The sequence below is a fragment of the Scylla paramamosain genome, chromosome 13 (genome assembly GCF_035594125.1).
Source record: "Scylla paramamosain isolate STU-SP2022 chromosome 13, ASM3559412v1, whole genome shotgun sequence".
Taxonomy (NCBI): Eukaryota; Metazoa; Arthropoda; class Malacostraca; order Decapoda; family Portunidae; genus Scylla; species Scylla paramamosain.
Genome location: NC_087163.1, coordinates 10837501 through 10852605, shown reverse-complemented (window position 1 = coordinate 10852605; position 15105 = coordinate 10837501). Strand labels below are relative to the sequence as shown.

Sequence of the window (15105 nt, the reverse complement as noted above, 5' to 3'; positions counted from 1 at the left end):
TTACGTAAATGCCTGAGCTACTTGTGTTTGTTGTATTTTGGATATATATTTCTTTTCCTTTATGCTTATTACTTGATACATATTACATTCACTGTGTTGCTTGTGAACTTGTATATGTTTTCGTCACCTTTTGGTTTCCTTCATTAAACCTTGGAATGGGAACAGTTTCATTCTGTAAGGTGTGTGTGTGTGTGTGTGTGGTTAAGCTTTCATTAAACCTTGGAATGGGAACAGAGTTTCATGCTGTAAGAAGGTGCGTGTGTGTGTGTGTGGTTAAGCATAAGTCGCTTGAAGGATCTGTTAAATTAAAACTTTGATACCTGATGTGTACACTCATCACGCTTCAAATGATCGACATGGACGATCTGTTCCCTTAAGGTTTTGAGATCTAGAACTTTTACTTTGTGGCCATGGAAAGATTCAAGTACACGGTGTGACCCAAAGAACAATGGATCTAATGTGTCGTGAGCGAGTGATGGGCGATGTGAAGCACACAGTGTTGAAAGATATCTTTCCTCATACTTGGCCAGAAATATGATCGGGCATATCCCGACTTGGATGTCCTGCGTGGGGTGACTCGTGAACGTGGTGAAGTACGGTACTCACTATCATGAGCTGAGATAAACACTCACTAGAATCGTCAGTAGAGACATCACTCGACTTGTATAAAAGATCGTCTTGTATGAAAAACATATCAACACCCACTTGCAACTTAGGAAGATTTGTCTCTTCACCAGATTCCAAGTAATAAGCAACACTAGAACAGAAGGCGTATGAACGTTGCTTTCTTATTTCATCCATGGTAAGCATGGCGGGACTTTTCTTATGACGGAGATAGCGGCAACGTTGCGTAATAGTGCGTCTTTCATCCATGGTAAGCATGGCGGGACTTTTCTTATGACGGAGATAGCGGCAACGTTGCGTAATAGTGCGTCTATCACTGAGTTTGCCTTACCAGGAATATATGAAAATGTTGGATTAAATTCTTGAATCGTGAAATGCCAGCGAGCAAATTGACCTATAAAGTTGTTGCCTTTGAAAGTCTCTGACAGCATGATGATCAGTGTGGACACGGATCTTATAACCTAAGATGAGTTCACGGAAATGACGTAACGCCCAGATCACGGTGAGAATTTCACGCTTTGTGACGTCATAATTTTGCTCTGCCTTGTTAAGAAGTCTGCGAATGCGATATTTAGAGTGAATATTTGCATGAGAATAGCACCATTTCCAAAGCCAGAAGCGTTTGTGTATAAAATCAAATAATTCTTGAAATTTGGAAAAGCAAGAACTGGTGTTTGACACAAGGCAGTTTTGAGAAGATCAAAGGCATCTTGTTCCTTTTCAGACCAGATGAATGCCACATTTTGCTTCAGCAAATGAATGAAAAGTTGTGTGATAAGGCCAAAATTTTTTCATGAACTGGCGATATATTCCAGCAAGACCACTGAACTGCCTGATCTGATCGATATTAGTAAGAAAAGGGAAATTTTTCACTTAAGGTGTGAATACCATCTCTGTCAACTTTGTGACCAAAGAATTTGACTTGCTGTTTGAGAAACGAACATTTGTTGAGTTTGACCTTTAAGCCAGCAGCTTGAAAACGTGAGAGATCGAGAGACAGCGTGTAAAAATGATCCTGTAAAAATTTTGATGCAATGATAACGTCATCAAAGAAGCAGAGCACACTTTTTCCGATGTGACCTGAGAGAACAGAAGTCATCAGTCTCTGAAAGACAAGTTACGTAGACTTTGGGCCATGCGTTTGAAGGTAAATTGGCCAGAGGAGGTAGTGAAAGCAGTATAGGTTCGTGAACTTTCTCTAATTCAACTTGAAAGAATCCTGCGGGTAAGTCTAGGGTAGAAAATGCCGCATTTGAATCACCGAGAGACTGAAGGTCACCTAACTTCAGCATAGGATAACGGTCAGGAATGGTAGATGTGTTGATTTTTCTGAAGTCGACAACGACACACCAATCGCCTTGTTTCTTTGGAACGAGTAACAAGAGAGAGTTATGAGGTGAACAGGCAGGTTCCACTACATCCTGAAGTAACATACCTCGCATAGCTTCATCAAGCAGAACACAACGGCGGTGTGGCACCCTGTAGCTGGGAGTGTAAGATGGTCTGGATCCAGCCGTCAGGTAGATAGAGTGAGTGATGATGTCTGTGTGGCCCAGAGGTTCACCAAGGAGCGAGACAACGTTCCTGAAAGAACTTAGTAGAGAGAGAGTAATTCATGTTGAGATTCTGGGAAATCAAGTACAAATATGTAATCATCCGTGATAGGCGGGAAAGAAGACATATTATGGCTGTCTGATGTAGATACATATTGATAGAGGAAGAAGGTAAATCATCCAAGATTACAACTTTCTCAGAGTACGGCAAGTCTTCGAGTAGCACACCTGCTTTCAGCTTGACAGGCATAGATGTGACATTTTTCAGCCCGATTTTGCAGAATCCATTTTCATCAATTGTAGTAAGAACGGATTCCAACTCAACACCTTTGCATGGAGACTTGTGCATGACAAAGGATATCAGTGCCTGATACAGCAGATTTAACCGTAGCGTTTACAACATATAAGGCACATTCAGATAGCGTTATGGGATCTGCTAGCAAAATGTGTTTACAAGGAGTTACACCGTAGTCTGACTGGAAAGTTGATTGAAAATGAGGCTGTGAGACAGGCAAATCGGGTAACATAACACAAGAATCCCGTGTAGATAACATCTGATCGCTAGTAGAAGGAAGAGTTGCAACAGATGCTACTATACTAGCAAGAGAGGAAGTACCAGAGAGAACAGTAAGAATATAAGTATCCCCTTGAGCGATTTCATTGATGGCAGGGAAAAGACTGATATATTTGCACATGATGTTGAAACCTATGAGGAGATTTGCACTGAAAAATACATCAGATACAATATAAAAATAATCACATATGAATGGTTCCTGGAGTGATAAAAACAGTGATAAGAGTACTTTCCCCGTGAGGTAACTTAATTTTCCCAGATATACCATTAAGATTGACATTGGGAGGTAATGTAGTGATGAGATCCTGAGAGGGGGAAGAAAATTTCCGAAATACATCCATTTTGATCAGGTTAATTGCAGCACCCTTGTCAAAGAAAGCTTTGTATGATAGAGTAACACGTAACATCTGTGATAATACCATTGAATCCAGCACATCTCATATCATTTGAAGGTAATGCTGAGTTAGAAGGATGTGTGAAGCATATCTTGTGTATTCCACAATGCTCAGACACATAAGAAAATGAAGACTTGAGGATGGATGATGTTAAAATGGATTGTTCAGAGAAGGACGCGAAGAGTTTTCCGACGATGTTTGTGGAGCCTGAGACTGTGCATGATAATGCCTGCAGTCTTGTAAGAAGTTACGTACCCTTTTGTGGAAGGAAACAGAATGCTTCAAAATTGAAAGAGTATCTTCCTGAACTATTGAGAACAACCCTACACTGCGCGAGAGCATGACCAGTCAGCTTGCAACGGTTGCAGATGACATTTCTTGATCTCGATTTCGATCGAGTGTACTGATAACGAAATGAAGGGGATGTGCGCTGAGTGATTAATTCTGAATTCGGAGAGGAAGCAATGTTTTCTGCCTGGTAAGGATTAGTGTGTGATTGGACGTGCTGTGAGATAAATTTCGTGATTTTGAAAAAGAGAATGGGTGGTTCCAAGCTTAAAATGACTCTGGAAATTACTTCTGAGGTGAGTGGTGAAGTCATCAAAGGTGGTGGGAGAAGCAAATTTGTCTTTCACCAACAGGCTAGCGATACTCGAAGGCTCGTGACAGGCATGATTTTAAAATGGATATTTTTTACTTATCAGATGTAGCTGCATGCCGAGTGCATTTCTCCTCAATTCTTTGAATAAACTAATGAACAGTTTCTGTGCCAGTCCCCCAAAAAAATAGGAAGGTGGTGAGATTCGTGTATGAAGGTTATATGAGGATTAGCGGTGATAGACACCTACTACAGTGTCTACAGTAGATACTGTAGCAGGTAATAAATGAGAGAGTGCAGACTGTGAGTGTGTTCGCATGAACGATGTGAAGTGTATAAATAATCAAGGAATAATAGGTAAAAGAAATAAAAAAAAAAACACTATGATAACACAACACACAATATAACACAGAATAGTACACAAAAACATAATAATGAAAGACAGAAGGGAATGATATAAACACTGATAAGCAGACAGAGACAGACGGCAGGAGACGGATAGGCAGAAAGACAGACAGACAGATAGAGAATTATATAAATAGACAGATAGGCACGACTTAATAGCAGAAGGAAAAGTGGAAAGACAAGAATAATCTTCATGAAATTGGATACTTAAATTTTGGCGAGGAAGTAACAACACATGACTGGAGGAACACAGCTGGGCAGAGGCAATGAGATGACCTGGGATGGGTCCAGCAGAGAGAATGTGATGATGACAGCTGCGCCTAGAGCGTCCCAGGAAGATTGTCCAATGAGGCCTGGCCGTGAACACTGGTGGAGACGGTGGTGGGTGGGAGTGGCTCGGGGAAGGAGCCAAGTCCATGAGCACTGGGGTGGCCCGGGGGAGGAGCCAAGGGACACCGACACCTCAGGAGGGTAGCAGGAACGACGACCAAAGCGGCGACAGGATGTGGCGACAGACAGGTGTGGTGATGAGCAGGGTGTGGCCACAGGGACAAGTCACGTGGGAGAGGAGCAGGAGCAAGGTGCGGCCTCAGGGGAGAGAGAGAGAGAGAGAGAGAGAGAGAGAGAGAGAGAGAGAGAGAGACCATGTGACGTATCAGCCTTGTAACTTGCCTGAGATAGGGCGTGCTATTCGCGTCTCGGTGTGTACTTGGGAGTTCGTGTTTCTTTGATCACACAACACCTTTGACCAACACTCATTTTGATTTTTGATGCGGCCGCTGATCTACTGTTCTAATGTTTTGATATTTAATGCGATCACCACTTGTTCTAGATTATGTTTTACCTCTCCTCTTTACTGTTTGATTTTAAATGAAGTACTTGCCCAGTTGATGATGTTTGCCACTGCTGGATCAGATGAGGAGCTTGGTGTGTTGGTAGCATGGAGGACCGGTAGTGAGCATGGTATTCCTGGTAGCTTGGAGGTCGTGGGTATAAGTTGATATAGTAGGTGTGTGCGCGTAAAAGACATGTATGAGAGTTCTTCCTGATTTAATATATATAACATATATACCTCTCTTGTCAACTGGCCCATAACTGAGGAGGACAAAGTAGGTAGCGTTACTTGACCTGCCCTGCACTCATCTCGTGGCCCATAACTGAAGAGGACAAAGTAGGTAGCGTTACTTGACCTGCCCTGCACTCATCACGAGGATATGACTCATGCTGGGAAGGGAGCAACGGCGATACACCCACACCCTCCCAACCGCCTCACTTGGTGCTTCTACCTTGCATATATAAAACGGTTGTCTTCAGAAAATAATTGTGATTTAACTATGGGAGCCGGATGAATACTAACTACTATATATGCAGGGAGAACTCATCTACTAAGCGATAAGAGGGACTAAAATTGAAAAAAAAAAAATAGAAATATGATAAATCAAATGGAGAAGAAAGATGACTATGTACAGGAAGATCTTAGTAAACTCAAAGGCTCACGCCACCCAGTCATTGTACATCTGGCATTTGTACCCTTCTTTCTCGCTCTCTCTTCTTCCCATCTCCTTCCTTTTTTCTCCACCTTTCTTTTTCTTCTTACTTCCCTACTTATGCCCCATGTAACACGCCCTTTCGAAACAAAAAAAAAAAAAAAAAAATGGAAGATACAAAAAAACTTACGATATTTTCAAGACATAACAAATTCAAACTCAGCACATAACTGATTGGGGCAAATTACATCAGATTTAAGTAGGATACTCACAAGTCACAAAACTGAAGCTGCTGCAATTAACATGAACAATAACTATAACAGCAGGAAACAACGGATCTCTCACTTGGCCCTTCTTATTCAAATTGCCACTTCTTTCTCTTCCTTACACTCCTGCTTCGAGACCCATCTTTGATTCTCCGCCAGGACCTGTGATCTCCCCAGCTACATCAGTGTGCAAGCTGGGTATCATATTTGTATCTCCTCCTACAGTTAAGACTACTCCAACTCTTCTTGTGACTCTTGTCTCTTCTCAGTCTCTGTTGTCACTACTTCTCCACCTACTCTCTTCTCTTCTGATCTCTCCACTGCACAGCCTATTCCTTCTGTGCCTTTTCTTCCACCTTGTACAAACATAAGAGTCACCACGCAATGATATCCCTGTGCCCTTGCAACACTCAACGAACCCACCAACGGCAGTAGGTGTATTATCATCGTGGCACTACCAGGCAATAAACCGTCTGGCTGAACACAACTATTCATCAGGCCGCCAAGCAAGTTTCACTCGCTCGCCCCCTCTAGTCTCCTCACTGGAGAACACTCTGCCCAGAACTTCACTCTCACTTCCTTGCTCATGACTCCATGAAGCCTCCATGCCACACCCATAAAACTGACAATAAAAGTGCCACTTCCCTGGTAAAAATAAAAGGAAGATTTAGGTCGCTCTTAATAAAACAAAATACCACTTCTTGGGTGTGACACAACCAGGCATGCTTCTCAATGTCAGCCACAGCACTACCATCATTTTGCATTCCTCTTGCCAATCCCTCGATGACATAGATATCGCTGCAAAGAGCTGATGGCTGCTTCTTTCCAGGACACAGCATTCCCATTCCCGCACACGGAGCCAAACTAATGCACGTGGCCAATACAGTACAGCAAACCCTGGCTCCAACATGAGCCTAGCCAGTGTGCCTCTGGGCCAGCTCCAGCTCCACTGGCCCAGAGGCCAGTGGAGCACTGGCCCCCAAGAACCGTGCCAAACGCTCCAGAATCATCCTGACTCCGAAGCAGCTAAATACTAGGCCGTTCCGTGCTGCTAGCACCCGTGCCTCCTTAGCTGCGGATGACACAACAAAATGGAGCATCTTCGTCCTCCTTTCTCCTCCGGCTATTCACAATACTGTTATTACTTGCCAACACTGACCGACCTTCTACTTCCTTGCCATCCACTCCTGTCTTGGCAAGTAGTGGAGTGACACGTCCCGACCTTCTACTTCCTTGCCAACGAATCCTGTCTTGGCAGGTATTGGAGTGACCCGTCTCTGAGGGACAGAACCCTCATTAGGTACACTAACAGCTGTAGGATTAGCTGTTAGCAACACAGGTGGCCCAATACATGAGCAACTTTTATTTATTTTTTTTATGTAGGAGGGACACTGGCCAAGACCAACAAAAATCCAATAAAAATGCCAGTCCCATAAAAGGGTCCAAAGCGGAGGTCAAAAATTAAAAGATAAGTGTCTTGAAACTTCCCTTTTGAAAGAATTCAAGTCATAGGTAGGTGGAAAAACAGAAGCAGGCAAGGAGTTCAAGAGTTTACCACTGAAAGGGATGAAAGAGTGAGAATACTGGTTAACTCTTGCATTAGACTTAGAGAGAGAGAGGCAGAAGAAGACTGTCAGTTAGAGGAGAGGAACTGAAAGATAGGTAGATTAATTAGGTCAGAAGCGGATGCCATCGCCTTGCAGACAGACTTAGATAGAATGAATGAATGGATGGATAGATGGCAAATGCAATTTAATATCAATAAATGCAAAGTGCTTAGCGTAGGTAGAGGAAACCCACACAATAGGTACACATTAAACATCCAAACTCTGGTAGGTACAGGGTACGAGAAAGATTTAGGAGTTATAGTTAGCTCTGAACTCCGTCTAGGGAAACAATGCATAGAAGCCAGAAACAAGGCAAATAGGGTACTAGGATTCATTTTTAGGAGTGTTAAAAGTAGAAGGCCGGAAGTAATATTAAAGTTATACTTGGCGCTGGTCAGACCTCATCTAGACTACGCTGTGCAGTTCTGGTCCCCACATTACAGGAAAGATATAGGTCTATTAGAATCAGTACAGAGGAGAATGACTAAAAGGATACAGGAGATGAGGAGTATTCCTTACGAAGCGAGGTTGAAGCGGTTAAATTTACATTCTCTAGAGAGACGTAGGTTAAGAGGGGACCTGATAGAAGTCTTTAAGTGGTATAAGGGTTATAACAAGGGAGATGTAAGCAAAATTCTTAGAATCAGCAACCAGGGTAGAACAAGAAATAACGGGTTCAAGCTTGAAAAATTTAGGTTTAGGAAGGAGATAGGAAAAAATTGGTTCTCAAATAGAGTGGTAGATGAGTGGAACGGACTCAGTAATTATGTAGTTAGTGCTAGGACACTAGAGAGCTTTAAGAGAAGATTAGACAAGTTTATGGATGGGGATAACAGATGGAAATAGGTAGGAGTGTTTCATACAGGGACTGCCACGTGTAAGTCTGGTCGCTTCTTGCAGCTTCCCTTATTTCTTATGTTCTTATGTTCTTATGAGACAAAAAGCTTTTGATTCCACCCTGTCTAGAAGAGCGGTATGAGTGGAACCCCCACAGACATGTGAAGCATACTTCATACATGGACGGAGAAGGCCCTTGTACAGAGTTAGCAGCTGGGGGGTGGGGATGAGAAAAACTGGCGGACACGTCTCAGAACACCTAACTCCTTACAAGCTATTTTAGCTAGAGATGAGATGTGAAGTTTCCTGTTCAGATTATAAGTAAAGGACAGACTGAAGATGTTCAGTGTAGAAGAGGTTTAACACAGCCTGTTTACGTGCTATACATGATAGAGAGATGGCCCAGTCTTCCATCACCAGCCTCATCATAGGAGGAGGCAGTAGACACCTCACAAAACGATAATTACTCCCAGTGAGGTCTAAAGCACTATTCACTATTCATGAACTTATCATTAAACCCAGCTGTGACCTCACTGAACGTTTCCCTTTGCGTCTCACAACACAAGAGGGCAGTCACAGCCTGCCCGCTAAAGACTACTCTCTTCCTCCACACAAAACTACAAGCACCTAATAACACGCACACCCTTCACTCAAAAATTTCAAAACTGTCATGGCGACTCCTACACCAGCCTCGGAGTCCCTACCTGGGGAGGGGACCATAAATGTTCCCAGGTCAGACTGCCTTTCTGTCGACGACCCTAAGTGTCTTGACACCCCTCTGACTTTTTCTTCATTAACTTCTGCAACATTCGCGGTCTAAGATCTAATTTTCAATCTGTAGAACACCACCTCTCCTCTTCTAAACCTCATCTTCTTTTCCTCACTGAAACTCAGGTGTCTGAGGCAACTGAAAGTAGCCCCTTTTCTGTTCCCTCCTAGTTTCTCTATCCTCATTTTCGAACCAAAGCTGGATGTTACATGTATGCGCGCAATGACTTAACCTGCTCTCGTGCCCATCTTCCGAGTTTTCCACCATCTGGCTACGACTACAGAGTCACTCTCAAACTAAATTTATCTGTGCTGTACACCTCTCACCTAACTCCTCCGAGTATAAGAAATTTTTTGACAACTTAACTTCCAAAGTGGAGCACATTCTGACTCTCTTCCCTTTTGCAGAGATCGCCGTTCTTGGAGACTTCAATGTTCACCACCAGCTTTGGCTTTCCTCTCCCTTCACTGACCATCCTGGTGAAATAGCCTTCAACTTTGCTATCCTCCACGACCTAGAGCAATTGGTGCAACACCCTACTCGTATTTCTGACCGTCTTGGAGATACGCCCAGCATTCTTGACCTTTTCCTGACCTCTAATCCTTCTGCTTATGCTGTCACCCTTTCTTTTCCTGTGGGCTCCTCGAATCCCAATCTCATATCTGTATCTATAGCTCCAATCCCTCCTCAGGATCCCCCTAAGCGAAGGTGCCTCTGGCATTTTGCCTCTACTAGTTGGGGGGACATGAGGAGGTATTTTGTTGATTTTTCTTGGAATGATTACTGCTTCCGTGTCAGAGACCCATCTTTGTGTACTGAGCGCATAACAGAGGCGATAGTGTATGGCATGGAGGCCATACATTCCTCACTCTTTTTCTCGACCTAAACCTTCCAAACCCAGGCTTAACACAGCTTGTTCTCGTGCTATACATGATAGAAAGGTGGCCCAGAAAAGGTACTTAAGCCTTCCATCACCAGAATCTCATGCACTTTATATTTCTGCCCGGAACCATGCCAAGTCTGTTCTCCAACTAGCTAAAATCTCCTTCATTAACAAAGTGTCAAAATCTTCTGGCATCTAGCCAAAAATATCTCCAATATCTTTGCTTCTTCTTCTTTCTCTCCTTTATTTCATCCAGATGGAACCACTGCTATCACATCTATTTCTAAAGCTGAACTCTTCGCTCAAACCTTTGCTAAAAACTTTATCTTGGACGATTCTGGGCTTGTTCCTCCCTCTCCTCCACTCTCTAACTACTACATGCTACCTATTAAAATTCTTCACAATGATGTTTTTCATGCCCTCGCTGGCCTAAACCCTCGGAAGGGTTATGGACCAGATGGGGTCCCTCCTATTGTTCTTTGAAACTGTGCCTCCGTGCTTGCACCTTGCCTAGTCAAACTCTTTCAGTTTTGTCTGTCAACATCTACCTTCCCTTCTTGCTGGAAGTTTGCCTACATTCAACCTGTTCCTAAAAAGGGTGACCGTTCTAGTCCCTCAAACTACCGTTCTATTGTTTTAATTTCCTGTTTATCTAAAGTTTTTTAATCTATCCTCAATAGGAAGATTTTTAAATATCTATCTTTTCACAACCTTCTATCTGATCGCCAGGATGGGTTCTCTCAAGGCCGATCTACTGGTGATCTTCTGGTTTTCCTTACTGAGTCTTGGTCATCCTCTTTTAGAGATTTTTTTTAAACTTTTGCTGTTGCCTTGGTCATATCAAAATCTTTTGATAGAGTCTGGCACAAAGCTTTGATTTCCATACTACCCTCCTACGGTTTCTATCCTTCTCTCTGTAACTTCATCTCAAGTTTCCTTTCTGACCGTTCTATTGCTGCTTTGGTAGACGGTCACTGTTCTTTTCCTAAATCTATTAACAGTGGTGTTCCTCAGGGTTCTGTCCTGTCACCCACTCTCTTCTTATTATTCATTAATGATCTTCTAAACCAAACTTCTTGTCCTATCCACTCCTTTGCTGATGATACCACCCTGCACTTTTCCACGTCTTTTCATAGACGTCCAACCCTTCAGGAATTAAACATTTCACGCAGGGAAGCCACAGAACGCTTGGCTTCTGATCTTTCTAAAATTTCTGACTGGGGCAAAGCAAACTTGGTATTGTTCAGTGCTTCAAAAACTCAGATCTTCCATCTATCAACTTGACACAACCTTCCAGACAACTATCCTTTCTTCTTCATTGACACTCAACTGTCACCCTCTTCTACAGTGAACATCCTCGGTCTGTCCTTTACTTATAATCTGAACTGGAAACTTCACATCTCATCTCTAGCTAAAACAGCTTCTATGAAGTTAGGCGTTCTGAGACGTCTCCGCCAGTTATTCTCACCACCCCAGCTGCTAACTCTGTACAAGGGCCTTATCCGTCCATGTATGGAGTATGCTTCACATGTCTTGGGGGGGGGGGGTTCCACTCATACTGCTCTTTTAGACAGCGTGAAATCAAAAGCTTTTCGTCTCATCAACTCCTCTCCTCTAACTGACTGTCTTCAGCCTCTCTCTCATCGCCGCAATGTTGCATATCTAGCTGTCTTCTACCGCTATTTTCATGCTAACTGCTCTTCTGATCTTGCTAACTGCATGCCTTCCCTTCTCCCTCGTCCTCGCTGCACAAGACTTTCTTCTTTCTCTCACCCCTATTCTATCAACCTCTCTAATGCAAGAGTTAACCAGTATTCTCACTCTTTCATCCCTTTCACTGGTAAACTCTGGAACTCCCTGCCTGCTTCTGTTTTTCCACCTTCCTATGACTTGAATTCCTTCAAGAGGGAGGTTCCAAGACAGTTGTCCTTCAATTTTTCAGTACAGCTTTGGCCCCTTTTATGGGACTGGCATTTCAGTGGGCAATTTTTTTTTATTGGATTTTTGTTGCCCTTGGCCAATGTCCCTTCTACATGAAGAAAAGAAAAAAGAATCTCATGCCCTTTATATTTCTGCCCGGAACCATGCGAAGTCTACTATCCAACTAACTATCCAAACTCCTTCATTAATAGAAAATGTCAATTTTTTTTCAAGATCTAACTCCTCTCAGAACTTCTGGCATCTAGTCAAAAACATCTCCAATAACTTTCCTACTTCTTTTTTCACTCCTTTATTTCAACTAGATGGCACCACTGCCATCACATCTATTTCTAAAGCTGAACACTTCGCTCAAGCCTTTCCTAAAAACTCCATGTTGGACAATCTAGGACTTGTTCCTCCCTCTCCTCCAACCTCTGACTACTCCCTGCTATCTATTAAGAATTCTTCGTAATGATGTTTTCATGCCTTCGCTGGACTAAAAACACTTGGAAGCTTTATGGATCTGATGGGATCCCTCCTATTATTCTCCAAAACTTTGTCTCCATGCTTGAATCTTGCCTAGTCAAGCTCTTTTAACTCTGTCAGCATCTACCTTCCCTTCTTGCTGGAAGTTTGCCAACATTCAGCCTGTTCCTAAAAAGGGTGACCATTCTAATCCCTTAAACTACCACCCAATTGCTTTAATTTTCCACGTATCTAAAGATTTTTAATCTATCCTCAACAGGAAGATTCTTAAACATCTATCACTTCACAACCTTTTATCTGATCCTCATTATGGGTACTGTCAAGGCCGCTTTATTGGCGATCCTTTGGAATTACTTAGTGATTCTTTATCACCCTCTTTTAGAGATTTTAGTGAAACCTTTGCTCTTGTATTAGACATATCAAAATCTTTTGATAGAGTGTGGCACAAAGTTTTGATTTCCAAGCTACCCTCGTACGGTTTCTATCCTTCTTTCTGTAACTTCAACTCAAATTTTCTTTCTGACCGTTCTATTGCTGCCGTGGTAAACTGTCACTGTTCTCGTCCTAAATCTATTAACAGTAGTTTTGCTAAGGGTTCTGTCCTGTCACCCACTCTCTTCCTATTATTCATCAATGATCTTCTAAACCAAACTTCTTGTCCTATCCGCTCATACGCTGATGATACCACCCTGCACTTTTCCACATGTTTTCATAGATGTCCAACCCTTCAGGAAGTAAACAGTTCACACAGGGAAGCCATAGAATGTCTGACTTCTGATCTCTCTAAAATATATGATTGGGTATTGGTGTGATTGGGACTTGGTATTGTTTAATGCCTCAAAAACTCAAATCCCTCCATCTATCAACTCGACACAATCTTCCAGGAGACATCTATCCCCTCTTCTTCAGTGACACTCAGTTGTTCCCCTCTTCTACATTGAACATCCGCAGTCTGTCCTTTTATTGTCTAAACTTGAAACTTCAAATCTAGCTAAAACAGCTTCAATGAAGTTAAGCGTTCTGAGACGTCTCCGCCAATTTTTCTCGCCTCCCTCCCCCCAGCTGCTAACTCTGTACAAGGATCTTCTCCATCCATGTATAGAGTGTGCTTCACATGTCTGGGGGGGATTTACTTATACCGCTCTTTTTAGACAGGGTGGAATCAAAAGCTTTTCGTCTCATTAACTCCCCTGCTTTACCTGACTATCTTCAGCATTTTTCTCATTGCCGCAATGTTACATCTCTAGCTATCTTCTACTGCTATTTTCATGGTAACTACTCTTCTGATCTTGCTGACTGCATGCCCCCCTCCTCCCACGGCCTCGCTGCAGAAGACTTTCTTCTTTCTCTCACCCCTATTCTGTCCACCTCTCTCATGCAAGAGTTAACCAGTATTCTCAATAATTCGTGCCTTTCTTTGATAAACTATGGAATTCCCTGCCTGCTTCTGTACATCCACCTTCCTGTGACTTGAACTCCGTGAGGTATCAACAAACGAGAGGGTAGTACTTCTTGACCTTATACCATTACAACAAAACACCTTATACCATTACAACAAAACACTAACCAAATCTCCTCACTCTCTTGGTCCCAGGCAAGAGACACAATCAAAGCCACCGCCTTCTTGGGGAACCGGGAAGCCGTGTCTGTCACTATCTTAGGACAAATTAAATTGAAATGTGCAATATTCTTAGTGTAATGACATATAAGCTGGGAACTTTAGTGCATGCTCCCAGTCTGTCTCCGTTGAGGGCTGGGTAGGGACTTGTTACCTATAGGGCTTACTCGCCCCGACTTATTTCCATAGCTATAATGTGGACTTCAGACAAACTAGCGCCTGCCACGCCTCCAGATAAACTATCACCGGCCAAGCCAGACGTTCCACTAATCCACCGTGGCACTGGCCGATGTGGAAACACATGGTTGGCTCCTTCAACGTGTTATACCTTTTCTCCTGGAGCAGCGGTACTATCTCCTTCTTGTCCACATTCACAAACTGCTCCATCATCATGAGCTCCTTTAGTTCATGGAAGGAGGTGACACGCTCGCTAGCCATCCACTTTTCCAATACCCCCTCCAAGTAGCAAGCACAATCAAGATATGAATCCCCAGGCCTCTTCTTCCCTCCAAGGAATTATTATAGCCTCTACGCCTCTGGCCGCAGCTCATAGTCCCTCAAGATGTCAGCCTTAAACTCTTCATAATCCTCCAGATCCTCAACTGACATCCTGTCATAAACTTGTAATGCTTTGGCCTTCAATATATCAACCACCAGGCCAACCTATCTCCTCTGAAGGCAATCAAACTTTGAGACCTTCTCAAATATTCTTAACCATTGTCACCTTTTTCTCATCAAACTCATGTATCAACGTAGAACTTCGCACCATCTGGCTTTCCACTGTTATCTTCTTTTCTCCTCTCCTCTAGCCTTGAGATGAATTAACTTCTATTTGAGTCTTCTCCAACTCAATTTTTTTTTCAGCCTCTTCCTTCTCATACCTTCTCGCCTTGTATTTCTCAATAACCTCGCCTTCTCTTCTGCTTCAAGTAGCTTCATCTCCTCCTTTTCGACTTCAGACCGCTTGGCTTCCCTCTCGGCTTCAAGCCTCCTGGCTTCTGTAGCCTCTTCATTTTTCAATCTCCTTTCTTCTGCTTCAGCTTCCAACTACAGTCTTCTCAATTCTTTTTCCTTTTCTGCTTC

The 15105-nt window shown here is 43.0% G+C and overlaps 1 protein-coding gene across 3 annotated transcripts in view; it reads left to right on the top strand.

Moving 5' to 3' along the window:
* The window catches only part of LOC135106167 (pentraxin-4-like), a 165311-nt gene that overhangs the window by 141266 nt on the left and 8940 nt on the right, over positions 1-15105 (top strand). The gene's annotated exons all lie outside the window — the stretch shown is intronic.